The 13,997-nt window shown below is 37.7% G+C and overlaps 1 protein-coding gene across 1 annotated transcript in view; it reads left to right on the top strand.

The window, feature by feature from the left end:
- The first annotated feature begins 724 nt into the window (after positions 1-724).
- The window catches only part of ATP7A (ATPase copper transporting alpha), a 136,266-nt gene continuing 122,993 nt past the window's right edge, over positions 725-13,997 (top strand). Inside the window, exon 1 of the mRNA XM_081126087.1 lies at positions 725-813. The gene's annotated coding sequence lies outside the window, so the exon portion shown is untranslated. The remainder of the gene's footprint in view (positions 814-13,997) is intronic.

Genomic DNA, 13,997 nt, shown 5'->3' with positions numbered 1-13,997 from the left:
AGGTGAGATCCCTCACACATATAAAGATTACGAATTTAAAAGCATGAATTAAGTGTACATACATAATTTATGAATTAAAAATTTTTGGAAATCATTTTTCAGTGGAGAGACGAGAGCAAGTTCATGGTTATAGCATTTAAATCTGGAGTTAGGCTACACAGTCCAACAGAAGTACGTTAATTTCATGCTCGGAAAAGCTGAACTATTGGGAAGATGATTTACACGAAGCTCTATTACTTCTTGGCTGGAGGTGAGGAAACTACAGATGACAGAAGTTTGGGTGGATTTTTGTTTTGTTTCGGTTTTGGTGAAGGGGCAAAGAGGCGCTCTACAGCGCCAAATATACTTCCTCCCGAGGCTGCGCGTCTGCCGGGGGCAGCAGGGGACCAGAGAGCTCGACCGTAGCCCTTGCGTTCCCCTCACGTGACGCGTCCCTCTCCCCGCCTGGCGCGCCCTGCTTCCGGCCCTGGCACCAACCGGAAGTGGGGGAGGGAGAGGAGGAAGGGTGAAGACCGCCGTCGCGCTGCTGGGGGTGGAGGTAGAGAAGCGGCAGAGGGAGGAGTTGCTGTCGCCACCGCGGTCGCCGCCGCCGCCGCCGCCGCCGCCGCCGCCGCCGCCGCCGCCGCCGCCGCCGCCGCCGCCGCCGCCGCCGCCGCCGCCGCCGCCGCCGCCGCCGCCGCCACCACCGCCGCAGTCACAGACACGCCGCTGCTATGACTTCTCCCGCCGTGTGAGATTGGAGCCTCGGCGCGTGGATTTGTCGCTGTTACGGGCTACGTAGCTCCCGAGGTTTAACCAGAGGAGAAAAACCAGGTAAGTCCTATATCGGCTCCCTGTCGTCCCCTTTTACTGGAGGGGTGTTCTCTACTGTCAGTCTGTGCTGCTGAGTGTGGCAAGAAGGTCATTTTAATCTGGGGCAGTCCAAACTCTCACTTCTTCACAACTCCAGTATTTACCACACTCATGTTTTACCTCCCCTTACAGGGGAATAGAGATGGGGAGATTAGGTCCTGACTTGTGTCAATTTCTTTTACCCTCCTGGGGTAGTGCCCTGATTATCCATGGCCCATCTTATTACCTAATTAATTGAAAGTACAAGAAGGTCTGTGTTTGGTATTGGAAGTCATATAGACTGATCATTATCATCAATGAAATAATATAAAAAATTATTTTGCTTCTTGCGTCGCTCTGGGAGCATAAGCTAAACTGAGAGAACACTCTTGTTTCCATTGCATTTTGTTCACTCTGTTCCCTTCCCAGGAAATTTACTTACCATCCTTGTCTCATCCTGTGGTATCTTTATCATTGTCACTTTTTGTTGTAGAAGGAGTCGTTATCTTAATCATTGACAACTCTTATTTTACAAGTCAGTATTTTTCAGCATCTCATCTTTGTTTTAATTACAGCTTCATCTACAATAATATGGCTTTGTATTGAAAGTGTGTGCAGAACATTGAATTAGGTGATATTGAGGTGTGGGGGTGGTAGGGCCCATACACAAGAAATAGGCCAGAGTCACTGGCCTCAAAAGAGTTTGCTTTCAAGTAGTTTAGTTATGAAGACGATGGGTTCTAGCAGTCCCACTGATTGAATAACTAGGCTGCTTATCTCATCCTTTTTAAAGGATATTTTGAACCAAGATTTTTTTTTTTTTAAATATATCTTTATTGATCTCAGAGAGAGGAAAGGAGAGAGAGAGAGAGAGAGAGACAGAAACATCAATGACGAGAGAGTCATTGATCGGCTGCCTCCTGCACACTCCCGACTGGGAATCGAGCCTGCAACCCGGGCATGTGCCCTGACCGGGAATCGAACCCCAATCGTCTGGATCCTAGGTCGACGCCCAGCCGCTGAGCCATGCCCGGCCAGGCAAGATTTTTTTTAATGCATTTTTAAATTAAATTTATTGGGGTGACATTGGTTAAGATTTTTTTATCTTTCAAACTTTCTTATGTCTACAGTCATGACATGAGAGGTTTTTTTTTTTATACTGGAGAGTCTCACAGTGTAGTAGGAAAGACTGATATACCCTTTTAATCTCAGTAACATATTAGAAAAAGAAAGTGTTATGAGAGTGCAGGGAAAGGAGCATTTGAACTAGGCCTTGGAAAATGGATAGGATTTAGCTTTGTAGCGGAGGGCAGGCCAGGTAGAAAAAATGTGAGCAAAAGCTTGAGGGGCTAGAAAGATCCAGGACATCCAGCAACACACTATATGTCGATATCCCTATTTCTAACACAGCCACATCTTCTGAGATTTTACTGGTTAAAAGAAAAAATATATAAAACTGGTAAGCTTACAACCATGTTCAACTACCCTGCAGCAAATAAAGAAGCTTATACACTTCCAGTCAAGATGGTGGAATAGAATATCAACTGTAATTGAAATATAAAAACAAATAGAAATCACCCATAATTCCATCACCTCGTAATATATCCACTGTGATTTTTTGTTGTTGTTTTAAGTTTTTTTCTTCTGTATTGGTGAGATTCTCTACTCCTGTTAACAGTAAACATTTAATCCATTAAAAAAAGCTTATATAGAGAAAAAAAATACATGTAATGACAAAAACAGTATAATGTAATATATTTCTGATGTAAACTCAAATCTAAAAAAAAGTGAAGCTTGCTATAGGTACTTTAATTCTGATTTGAGTGTTGTGTCTAAAATATAATTTGGAATCATATTCTAAATTGCTGGGAATGAATAACAACATTGTCTAAAGCCAGAAGCTGTTCCAGGTTTTCCCCAAGGAATTTCTGCATATCCTTTTCTCCTGCAAACTGATTTCTGTACTCGTCTTCTTAACCTGATAGGAACTATTCTTTTCCAATCGTAGTCTTAAAAAAGACCTTAGTTTGTGGCCTTTAGGTACTGTTAGCTTAAACAGTAATCCCTCCAGAGAGTAGGTTAACATCTCTGATCTGTAATGCAGAAGGCTGTTTTTCTTTTAAAAGTACATGTAGAAACAGTAAAATGTGTTTGAAAACGAGAGCAAGAGAGTGAGCAAAAATAACCCAGACTAACAAATTACAACCTTTACTTTTTCTATATATAGCAAACTTTTATCAATACTTTTGACATCCCAGTGAATGAAAATAATCTTCATTCACCAGTTGGTAAAGTATATTTTGTCTGAGCTGATGCAGGCACTGACATAGAAGAGAATAATATTTAGGAGTTTTGTCTCAAAATTTCCTTTACTCGTCTTCGTTAAAGAGCAGTAGAGCATTTAAAGGTTTCATAGAGTTTGGTTTTTAAACAGTGACCTTTCTTAGGACATAAATTAAGATGGGGACAGGGAGCGGGGAGGCAGGCAACAGTCAAACCTATTCATTTCAATTTACCATCCCGGCAATCACGATTTTCACTTATAAATTTGTCTTCAGGTTGATTTAATGTGATATAACTTACTTGCTGAGATAGTATGGCAGGAAATATATCACAATACCTTTGGAATGTGTTTCATTAAAGTGAAAGGGTAGGATGTTTCTGGTTTCATAAATATGTTCCTCGTTTCTCCAGCACTGTTAGAAAATTTAAGTGATTTTCGCATGCTTATGGACTCAAATATGTGGAATATTGGTAGTTTATATCAGTTTTCACAGGTACTTCTTTCCTTAAAGGAAACGACAATAAAATATCCCCATTTTGAGCCAATTAGTTGCTTTTTGTCCCATGTTTTCTGCCCACATTTAGAATTATACAGCTATGGCTCAAGGATTTAATTTTTTAAACTTATTTTTACTTTATAATTCTCTAGTGTAGAATTCCAGTTTTCCAGACCTATAATTAGAAATGCATTTTAACAATTTACCAATTGAAATAAATGGGTTATTTTACATCTTAGGAAAATTGTTGTAGCCTGGCCATTTACCTTAGTTGATTTTGTTTGTAAAAATTAAAGTGTTTTGTTTTATGCTGTTTTAACTGATTTTGATCCTGTTTATGCATTTGATGTCCCAACCAAAGCAGATTGGGAAGGAATAATATTGGAATTACTTCCCTCCCCTGCCCCCACCTGAGAGTTTTCAGAGCACTGTATGCTTCTTGGAATTGTAAAGAAAATGGTTTCTGCCCTCCTTCTTCGTGTTCACCTGAAGCATGCTACCTGCCACTTACGTGGGGGAGAACACTAAGAGGGCTTCTGTTAAGACCTGAAAAACTATCAACAGAGATATAAGAACAGAAAGAAAGAATTCTACAGTGGAATCCAAAAAAAATTTCTCAGGGCTTTTTAGGATAAACTTGTATTTGACCTCTACTGTCATGAGGAGACTTGAATTGATCCTTGAGTTACGAGAACTTAGAGAGAGCTTAGTTGTTAAAGCGTTCCAAGTGTAATCTCCTTTGTTGATCCTTGTATATACAATGGTAGGAAAAAAAGGTGATGGTAAAATTATTTGCTCTAAGAATTCTTATTTAATTATTATATTATTATTAATTTAATAATATAAAGCATCATGTATTGATTATTGATAAATATATTAATTACATTATTTAAACACTAATATTAATATTAGATTATTTGTATACAACTATTTTCATTTTGGTCAATAAATGCTTTCTCATTTAAACAGTACTAAGAGATCATGTAGTAAAAGTCGATAAGCGTAAATTGAAACATTGCTGGTACATTTTCTGGACTACTAGGTATTATTCTCTTGATAACTTCAAAGCATCTTAACTTCACCACTGTACTGTGATGTGCTGTTTTGGAGAGGCACTATGATATAGGATTAAAGAATGGGGTGTGTAGCACCAGCCTGCCTGGATTGGAATCCCACCGAGCTCCTCTGCTTTCTACTTGTAGGACCCTAGACAGATTTCTTACCTTTTTTTGCCTTAGTTCCTCCAAATTTCTGAAATGAGGGCAATAATAGTACCTGACTCTTAGGATTGTTAGTGAATTAATACACGTAAAGCCCTAAAAGCAGTACCTGGCAGGTAGTAAATATACAAAGTAGCTACTATTATTCTTATAATACATTATTTATTGTAAATGTAGTTTTAGCAACCTATATAACAAAATTTTAAATTATAGTTTTGCTGTACTATAAATTTAGTAGACTATAGGAGCAATATACTAATCAATTAGTACCTTCAAGCAATATTTAATTTCTGCATTACACCATAGAAAATGGAAAACTCAGATTGGGAGGGCACCAGTAGCCTACAGTACACCTACAGTATGCCGACATGGTATCTCAAAACTCATTATGACAGCTAGCAAGTCATATCTCCCTGATGTACTCATTCTACTTCTGCACCATTCTGCTTGTAGAATTAGTGAGCTGCAGACTCTGGGCTATTGAGATTTTCTAGATTATTTCTCTAATTGCCAAATGCTGAACCATACTTCTACTGAATAATTTCTGAAATATAAAATGTTGGCAATGGAAAAGGCTTTATTCATATCTAACCTACTTTACAAAATAGCTGCATTCTTACAAAGTTATGTGCAAACTGAATTTTTATATTGAATTACATCAGTACTCCAATTAATAAATGTGTATTATATTCTTGTATATCTAGTGTTTACGATGGTCCTGTGTGGTATGCAAAGAAGCATAAGGCATATACTCCAGTGTCTAGCCAGAGAAAGAAGTCTAATACCAAGCAATTATGGAGAAGTTAGGTACTAAACTATGATGCTTATTCCAAGGGTATTCAGAATTCAAAAAGAAAGTGGGTATAAGTATTTCATGGAGGAGGTGGGACTTGGGTTCATTTACTCACTCAACAATGATTTGTGTAGCTGTCATGTGCAGTGTGCTGGGGATATCATAGTGAACACAGCAGATGTGGTCCTGCTTTTTTTTTTTTTAAGTTTTATTTAATTTTTAAATATATCTTTATTGATTTGAGACAGAGGAAGGGAGAGGGAGGGAGAGAGACAGAAACATCAATGATGAGAGAGTCATTGATCGGCTCCCTCCTGCACGCCCCCGACTGGGGATCGAGCCCGCAACCCAGGCATGTGCCCTGACTGGGAATCGAACCGCGATCGCTTGGATCCTAGGCCAACGCTCAACCGCTGAGCCACGCCCGGCCGGGCTGGTCCTCCTTTTGTGGAATTTATAGACAAGTAATGTGATGGATTTTTAAATATGTGGAAGAGAACATTCCAGGTGAGGAGACCAGTCAAAATAAAATCATAGAAAGAAATGGCAAGCATGGACCGTGTGACAGTGAGGGCACTTGACTGATTGTAGTAGAGATTTTATGTCAGAGAGGAGTACTGAAAATGATAGATATGACATCTTTTGAATGATTTGAACAGCTATTTAAGTCTGTGGGAAGTGGGTAGAGCAGTCTTGTGGGACTGAGCCTTTAACCCATGAGATCTGACACTATCTACCTGTAGTGACACTATCTACAGGTAGATAGTGTCAGAATTGAATTAAATTGTAGGACACTCAGCCGGTGTCACAGAGAATTGCTTGGTGGGGAAAACCCCTACACATCTGGTGTCAGAAGTGTTGTGAGTATGGTAGTAGTATGAGAGTCAAGGAGAAACATGGGACTGAAGGCTGGGTTTTTCCAATACAGTCAGTCATCTTTTTAAAAAAAATTTCTTTATTGTTGAAAGTATTACAGATGTCCCCTTTTTTTCCCTCCATTGATCCCCTCCACCCCCTGTCCGCCCTACCCGCAAGCCTTCCTTGTACTATTGTCATCTTTTGAATGCTTTGAACAGCTGTTTAATCTGCACTAAATTCCTTTGGATACCCTGTTTTGGAGAGGATTAGCAGCATGGGCTTTGGAGTAATACTGTCTCAATTTGATACCATCTCCACTCTAATTTGTTTCCCGAGTTTAGAATTTTGTACCGAGTTTTTCTAGTGACACAGCTCTATAGGCAATAAAGTGATATTTATACAGAGCATCTAGGTTCAGTAACCCAAGTAGCACCAAGTAATACTGGAGAGCAGTGTACATATGAAGTGCCAATGGGAAGTCCAAGAAGTTGGGAGAAGTAGAAGGAAGTAAGGCAAGGAAAGAAATACATTTTGTGATGGTTGGTGGAATGCTGTCAGAAATGTCTTCAAGCAAAACAGACTACATTTGCCTGACCTTTGTTTTCGGCTGTGTTTCTGTAAGAATAACAAAAGAAATGTAACTGCAGTTATTTGACTTGGCCATTTGAGGACTACCAGTAGTCCTTGTTTCAGGTTCTGTTCTACATTTGAAGCATCTGGTCAGTTTTAGATTATATTCTATATTTGAAGCATCTGGCTATACCATTTGTGTCCTAGTTTTGTGTGGTACCTAAATACAACTTGGTCAGAAGCTTATGTCGTAAATTTTGTTTGTAATCTGTGTTAGTATTTTCTCAACTTGACTTAAGGCATGAGTAGATTGCCAAATGAATTCCTGTTAAGACCTGCCTTATTCTCCCTTGTTACCTTTGGATTTAATGTTAGTATGATCATATTCTAAGAATGTTTAACAGTAATAGCCTGGCACTTTCTAGAATTTTTTCCCAACAGACAAGTAGAAATGACCATACAAGACCATCTATGTCTCCTCTCAATCCTTTATTATAGTAATCTCCAACCTTATTACATAGAGGAGCTTCTTTTAATCTTAGTCTTGAGATCAGGCAGATATAAGCATTGCAGTCCTTGAGAAGTTGTTGCTGGCTGTGCTGTTATCCCCTTCACTCTGGGAATGTGAGCTGAGACTTATGGCACAAAGGGTGTGTAGCAGAGAGAAGACATTATTGGGAACTGGCTTGGAGCTCCATGAGGTGAGGTTTCTAGACCTACCAGTAGATCCTGATTTGCAGGTTGGAGACTCCCACTTTATTTCATCCAGGACTGTTGTCTTACACAACACCAGGGGGCAGCAGTCACATTATGAGTCTAAAAATTATGACATGGAGTTATGCAATATGGCAGCCCCGGAACCTACCCAAACCACTTCTATTTTTAGCCCCAATTTTCCCCTTAATACCTACTGCATGTAGTAGCATAGTAGTCCCAAGTTCATCACTTGCATCTCACTTCCCACTTTAAGGCTCTCCTGTCATCAAACAGAAGAAATTTAGATCTTTGAGGATTTTAAAGAGTTGCACCAATTTTCTTACTCTATTTAAGTGTACTCATTGGTAAAATGATTATGATACCTGCCCTAACTCATAGGTTGTGATGAGTATCAAATGAAATAATGTATGTAAGTTATAGAGTGCTATATAAATACAATATTCTTTCTTGATGTGTTGTGTTATAGTAAAAAGAGTACCAAATTTGAATCAGGAGTCTGGCTTTTAAGTTTCAACCTGCTATTAACAAACTAACTTTGGACAACTTACTTTGTGTTTCTGGGCCTTTGTTTCTTTATGTATAAAAGGATACTTAAAATGCCACTTCTTTATACCCAGAAACCCAAGAGATATTTTTCTCTCTCACTTCATATTATAAATCACCAAATCTGTTGTTTTGATAGTTTTCAAATTTCCCCCCTCCTTTCTATCTCTAGTCTCTAATCATGTCCCTTCTGTTTTTAAAATATATATATTTTTTTATTGATTTCAGAGAGAGGAAGGGAGAGGGGGAGAGAGATAAAAACATCAGTGGTGAGGGAGAGTCACTGATTGGCTGCCTCCTGCATGATCCCCCTAGGGATCGAGTACGCAACCCAGGCATGTGCTCTTGGCTGGAATTGAACGTAGGACCCTTCAGTCCATGCTCTAACCACTGAGCAAAACCAGCTAGGGTGACAGTAGACTTTTTAAACTGGTCTTCCTGACTCTAGTCTTATCCCTTTCAAATTTATCCTTCACGGTATAACTTTATTTACCTTTTCAATCTTCTTGTCTTTGCCACTCATGTCGTATTTCCAGTCGTACCAAAAGCACTTCTTCAAATGCGCCACACTGTTTGATACCTCTGTAATTTTGTTCATGGCCCTTTTGTTTGGAGTTTCTTTCTATTCTTCTGGAGAACTCATACTCAACCTTCAAGACCTGGTTTACCTAACAATAATAGATTGGTTAAATTATGGTGCAGTCATATAATGGACTTCTATTTTGCCTTTTAAAATTATGGCATATATATTAGTCATTAAAAGCACAGACTGTGGACTGGACTTAACTGGGTTCAAATTTCAGTTTTGTTACTTATTAGCTCTGTGACCTTGGGAAAGTCCCTTACTCCCTCTGTGTCTCAATTTTATCATCTGTAAAGTGGAGATGATAGTGGTATGTATCCCATTGGGTTGTAAAGGTTAAAATAGTAAAAAGTATTAGGTGTTAGTATATATTACTATTTATTGACATAGAGAATGTTTATTATAATATTGAATAAAAGAAGTGTGTTATAAAACAATAGTATATCATTTTATTAAAAATCTGTATGTATGTGTATACACACACACATAAAATAACATGCTAAACTTTTACACACATGCATACATGCACACACACGCACACGTACATTCCTACCTCAAAATGTTAACATTAATTATCTCTCAATGGTGGGCTGATTTGTTGTTTCTTTTTATGTTTGCTTTTCTATATGTTCTATTTTTTCTCCGGTTGACTTTTTTTTATATTTTAAAGGGGGAAAAAGACAATTAAAGCATCTCTTCTGTGACTTCTTTGCTCAATTCCCTTCATCCTTTAGGTTACCACAGTATGCCATACAGCCCTGAGCCCCTTGAAGGCAGAGCCTATGTCATATTGATTTACCTTTGTATCCCCAGTAGGGCCTGGCACAGAATGTAAAAGATACTAGGTTCTTAGCAGTATTAGTAAGGTGAAGAGGATATGGAATTATGTGCCAAGCACTTTACATATGTTATCTGATATATTCCTCTCAGCAGTCCCATGAGTAAGAGTTGTTTTTTTAGATGAGGAAACCGAGCATTAGAGAGATCAAACAATTTGCTGACAGTCATACAACTAGTAAGTGGCAGAATTTGGATTCAAGTCTGAGTTTGTCTGATACCAAAAATGTTCTCTTTAATGTATATTGAATTAATGAATTGCCTAATGAATATACCTGCTGTCTTCAGTGAAATAATTTATGAAAGACTCCTTTGTAAACAGAAATATGCTCTATGAATATAAAGATATGTTATTGTTATTTCTTTTCTGCTATATTTCCACCACACCCTTGATCCTGACTAGGCAAACCGGCTTTCCTCCTCCCATGCACAATATTTCCTCTCTCTGTTCAATTGGCATGTTAGTTTTCTTTTTTTTATTTTATTTTATTTTTATTATTTTTATTTAACTTTTTTAAATATTAAAAAAAATTTTTTGTTTAAAATATTACAGATGTCCCTTTTTCTCCCCAATGACCCGTTCCACCCCCTCCCATCTCCCTCCCCAGTCCCTCTCCCCACCATTGTCCGTGTCCTTGGGTTGTGCATATATGCATATAAATTCTTTGGTTACTCTCTCCCCCTCCACCCACCTGCCCTCCTCCCTCCCTCTGACATTCGTCAGTCTCATCTATGCTTCCATGTCATTGAATCTATTCTGTTCATCAGTTTATTAAGTTCTTTAGATTCCACGTATAAGCGAGATGATGTGATATTTGTCTTTCGCTTTCGCTGCCTGGCTTATTTCACTTAGCATAATATTCTCCAGGTCCATCCATACTGTCCCAAAGGGTACGAGATTTTTCTTCTTCACAGCTGCATAGTATTCCATGGTGTAAATGTCCCACAGCTTTTTTATCTACTCATCTACTGATGGGCACTTGGGCTGTTTCCAGATCTCAGCTATTGTAAACTGTGCTGCTATGAACATCGGGGTACATATATTCTTTCTGATTAGTGTTTCAGGATTCTTAGGATACATTCCTAGGAGTGGAATCACTGGGTCAAAAGGCAGCCCCGTTTTTAATTTTTGGAGGAACCTCCATACTGTTTTCCATAGTGGTTGCACCAGTCTGCATTCCCACCAGCAGTGTACCAGGGTTCCGCTTTCTCCACACCCTTGTTTGTTGATTTGTTGATGGCAGCCATTCTGACAGGTGTGAAGTGATACCTCATTGTGATTTTAATTTGCATCTCTCTGATGATTAGCGATGTTGAGCATGTGTCTCTTGGCCATCTGTATGTCCTCTTTGGAGAAGTGTCTATTCAAACCCTTTGCCCATTTTTTAATTGGGTTGTTTGTCTTCCTCTTGCTGAGTAGTATGAGTTCTTTGTACACTTTGGAAATTAGCACTTTATCAGATTCATCCTTGGCAAACATGTTTTCCCAGACCGTGGGGTTCCTTTGTATTTTGAGGCTGTTTTCTTTTGCTGTGCAGAAGCTTTTTAGTTTGATGTAGTCCCATATGTTTAGTTTTCTTTTGTTTCTCTTATCCTAGGAGATGTATCAGTGAAAAGTCCACTACGTGGGATGTCTGTGACTTTACTGCCTATGTTTTCTTCCATGATTTTTATGGTTTCGTGACTTACATTTAAGTCTTTTATCCATTTTGAGTTTATTTTTGTGTATGTAGTTTTCCATATGTCTTTTTATATTGCCCAGGTTCTACCTACTCTTTAGGAAATTGGCTCATAATTATGATACAAAGCTTTTCAGATTAATCCAGCCATTTCCATCAAACTCACTATTGTGTGTGCATGTTGAAGAGACTGATTTGCAAGTATCTCTGGTCAAATATAATTTGTTTCATGCCAAAGTATGGCAGTATCATCTTTGAACATAGGTACTTACACTTTTCCTAATTTTATCTGTTTACTTTTCTCTGTACTATGCCCAACTTTAATTTCCTGCATTCATAGTCATACCTTTTTCAAAAGGAGTTTTTGTCAGAATTAGTTTTCAGCTGGAAGATATTAATGAATAAGTTCAGTCTGTCTTATTTTGTATATGTGTGTTTGTGCACAGGAGCCCTTCATCAAAACTAGAGAAAAATAAGATGGATAAAGCAAGAGAAGAGGCACTTTCATAATTTATTTAAAAAACCCAACAGAATATACTATACCAAAACTTAGACTTTAGTTATATAGCTTTACTCCCCACAGGTTTTTCAGAATTAAAAAGGTAAACCCCTTTAGAGCAAACTAACTGAAGGGAAGTATCCACTTTGTGAAAATTACATGTCTAAAACGCGGGGGGAAATAGCTTCCTTGTAAATAAAGCACAATTTTTTACTCTATCAGAACCACTTTCTAAAGATTCCAGCCTATTTTAGAGTCTTAGTTTTGTGAGAAAACAAAATTCATCTTAGTGCTTTCTAAGAAGACAGAATCATAGAACTGAGGAATGTATTCTGAAATTTTTTTCTCTCCTGCAAATCATAATGAATTTGCACTTTAAATTCCCCAAATGGTAAATGTTGTTGATGGCTCTTTGTCTTGATTTTTGTTCAACAAATGTGCAATGAATTTAAATTAATATTTTCCCAGCAATTCAGTGGATTTGATATAGCCATCAGTATTAGGGCATCTGCTTGCTTGTGATAACAAAGCACTTGAAATTTGCCAGTTAAAAACTCTTAAGGGTGTGGAATCTTGTAGGCCTTCCTCAATTCATTCTCATTCATCTGTATAAAAATACCTGGCTAAGCAGTCATCTTTGACAATTTTTAATTGCTAGTTCCTTTTTAAAAACTGAGCTCACATTTCCAGTACATAATTTTTCATCCTTATTTGTTCTGATAGTCATTCAACTTTCAATGGGAGAGAATGTTATCAGATTTTCACCTTTATTAACCAACGTCTATAAAACAGGACTTTAAAGGAATTGAGGGGCTGGGTGTGGGTGGGGGTATAGATCTGGACTATATTTATGGAATGTTTGCTTACTTCATGCTGAAAATTGCTCTTTGGACCTTGGTTTGATAAGAGAAAATTTATGAAAAATATGGACGTTAGGAAAAGTCAAAGTATTCTGAAAAATAAATAGGTATATTAAGTTAATTTTTAGATTTCAGTCATACCATATGAATATTTCAACTATAAAAATTAAGACACAGTAGTTTGTATACCAATATGTTAACTGCTTTTCTTAAAGTACTGGCAAGATTGACTATATTCTTAACTGATAGGGAGATACCTTTGCGTAATCAGCAAGATGAGTCACCCAGATATACCACATATACTGAGTATTAACGATTTTCTCCAATGCAAGTCAAATGCTAGGGTGTATTTGGTTGGTGGTATAAATCTACCTGGTTCCTTTTGGGTTGGCTGATTAAATAGTGTCAGTGAAGCCAAAGTTATAGACTTCATCTTTGTGGGAAGCACTTGTTCTCTAAAGTCATCAGCTATACTTTTAACTCTGATACATGATTTTCTGAATGTAATTTGTTGATTAAAAGGGAGGCTAGTCCAGAGAAAAGATAGCTCAGCAAGCCATCATCAGTACCCATGCCTTTGTCCTCCTGATTAGAGGGTCTGTAATATCCAGGCTTTCAAATGCATCATACATATTTTTATTGTATCACTTACCAATGGAAGTTCAACTTAGAAACTTATTCTTTTGGACATCTGGAATATTCTTCTCATAAAGTATCTCTGTGATTTCAACTCCAGATCCTTTTTTGACTTTATCTCCAGACTCCTTTGTCCCCAAACTTTATGGTTTCAGAGAACCAAGGAAAGCCTATACATTTGTAAAAAGTTATAGGGCTTATTTTTCATCTCCATAAAGAGATCTCAACAGATGTCTCTAGAGTTATACATCTATAGTTTTGCAATTGAAACTAAACTTTTGGGGGTTTAATAGGCTCTTCTATATTGAATAGAGAAGTTTTAGGTGAGCCCCTGGAAATCTTGTGAAACTGAGCCTTCAGTGTGGCTTTTTATTATATATATATATATCTCCTTGTATTGAGCATCATTGAGGAATGTGGTATTTTGCAAAAGTGAATAATTTTCCAGATAACTTAAGGCTACCCTTTAAATTTTAGTCACTCAGATCTTACAGGTGACCTGGACCAGTCTCATCTAATGCATGAATCCTTCAAAAGTATCCTTGAAATACATTTACTTTTCCTAAAATAAAAATACTTTTTTTCTTATTA

Source organism: Miniopterus schreibersii (assembly GCF_964146895.1).
Source record: "Miniopterus schreibersii genome assembly, chromosome: X".
NCBI lineage: Eukaryota > Metazoa > Chordata > Mammalia > Chiroptera > Miniopteridae > Miniopterus > Miniopterus schreibersii.
This window is presented reverse-complemented; position numbering and strand designations above follow the sequence as displayed.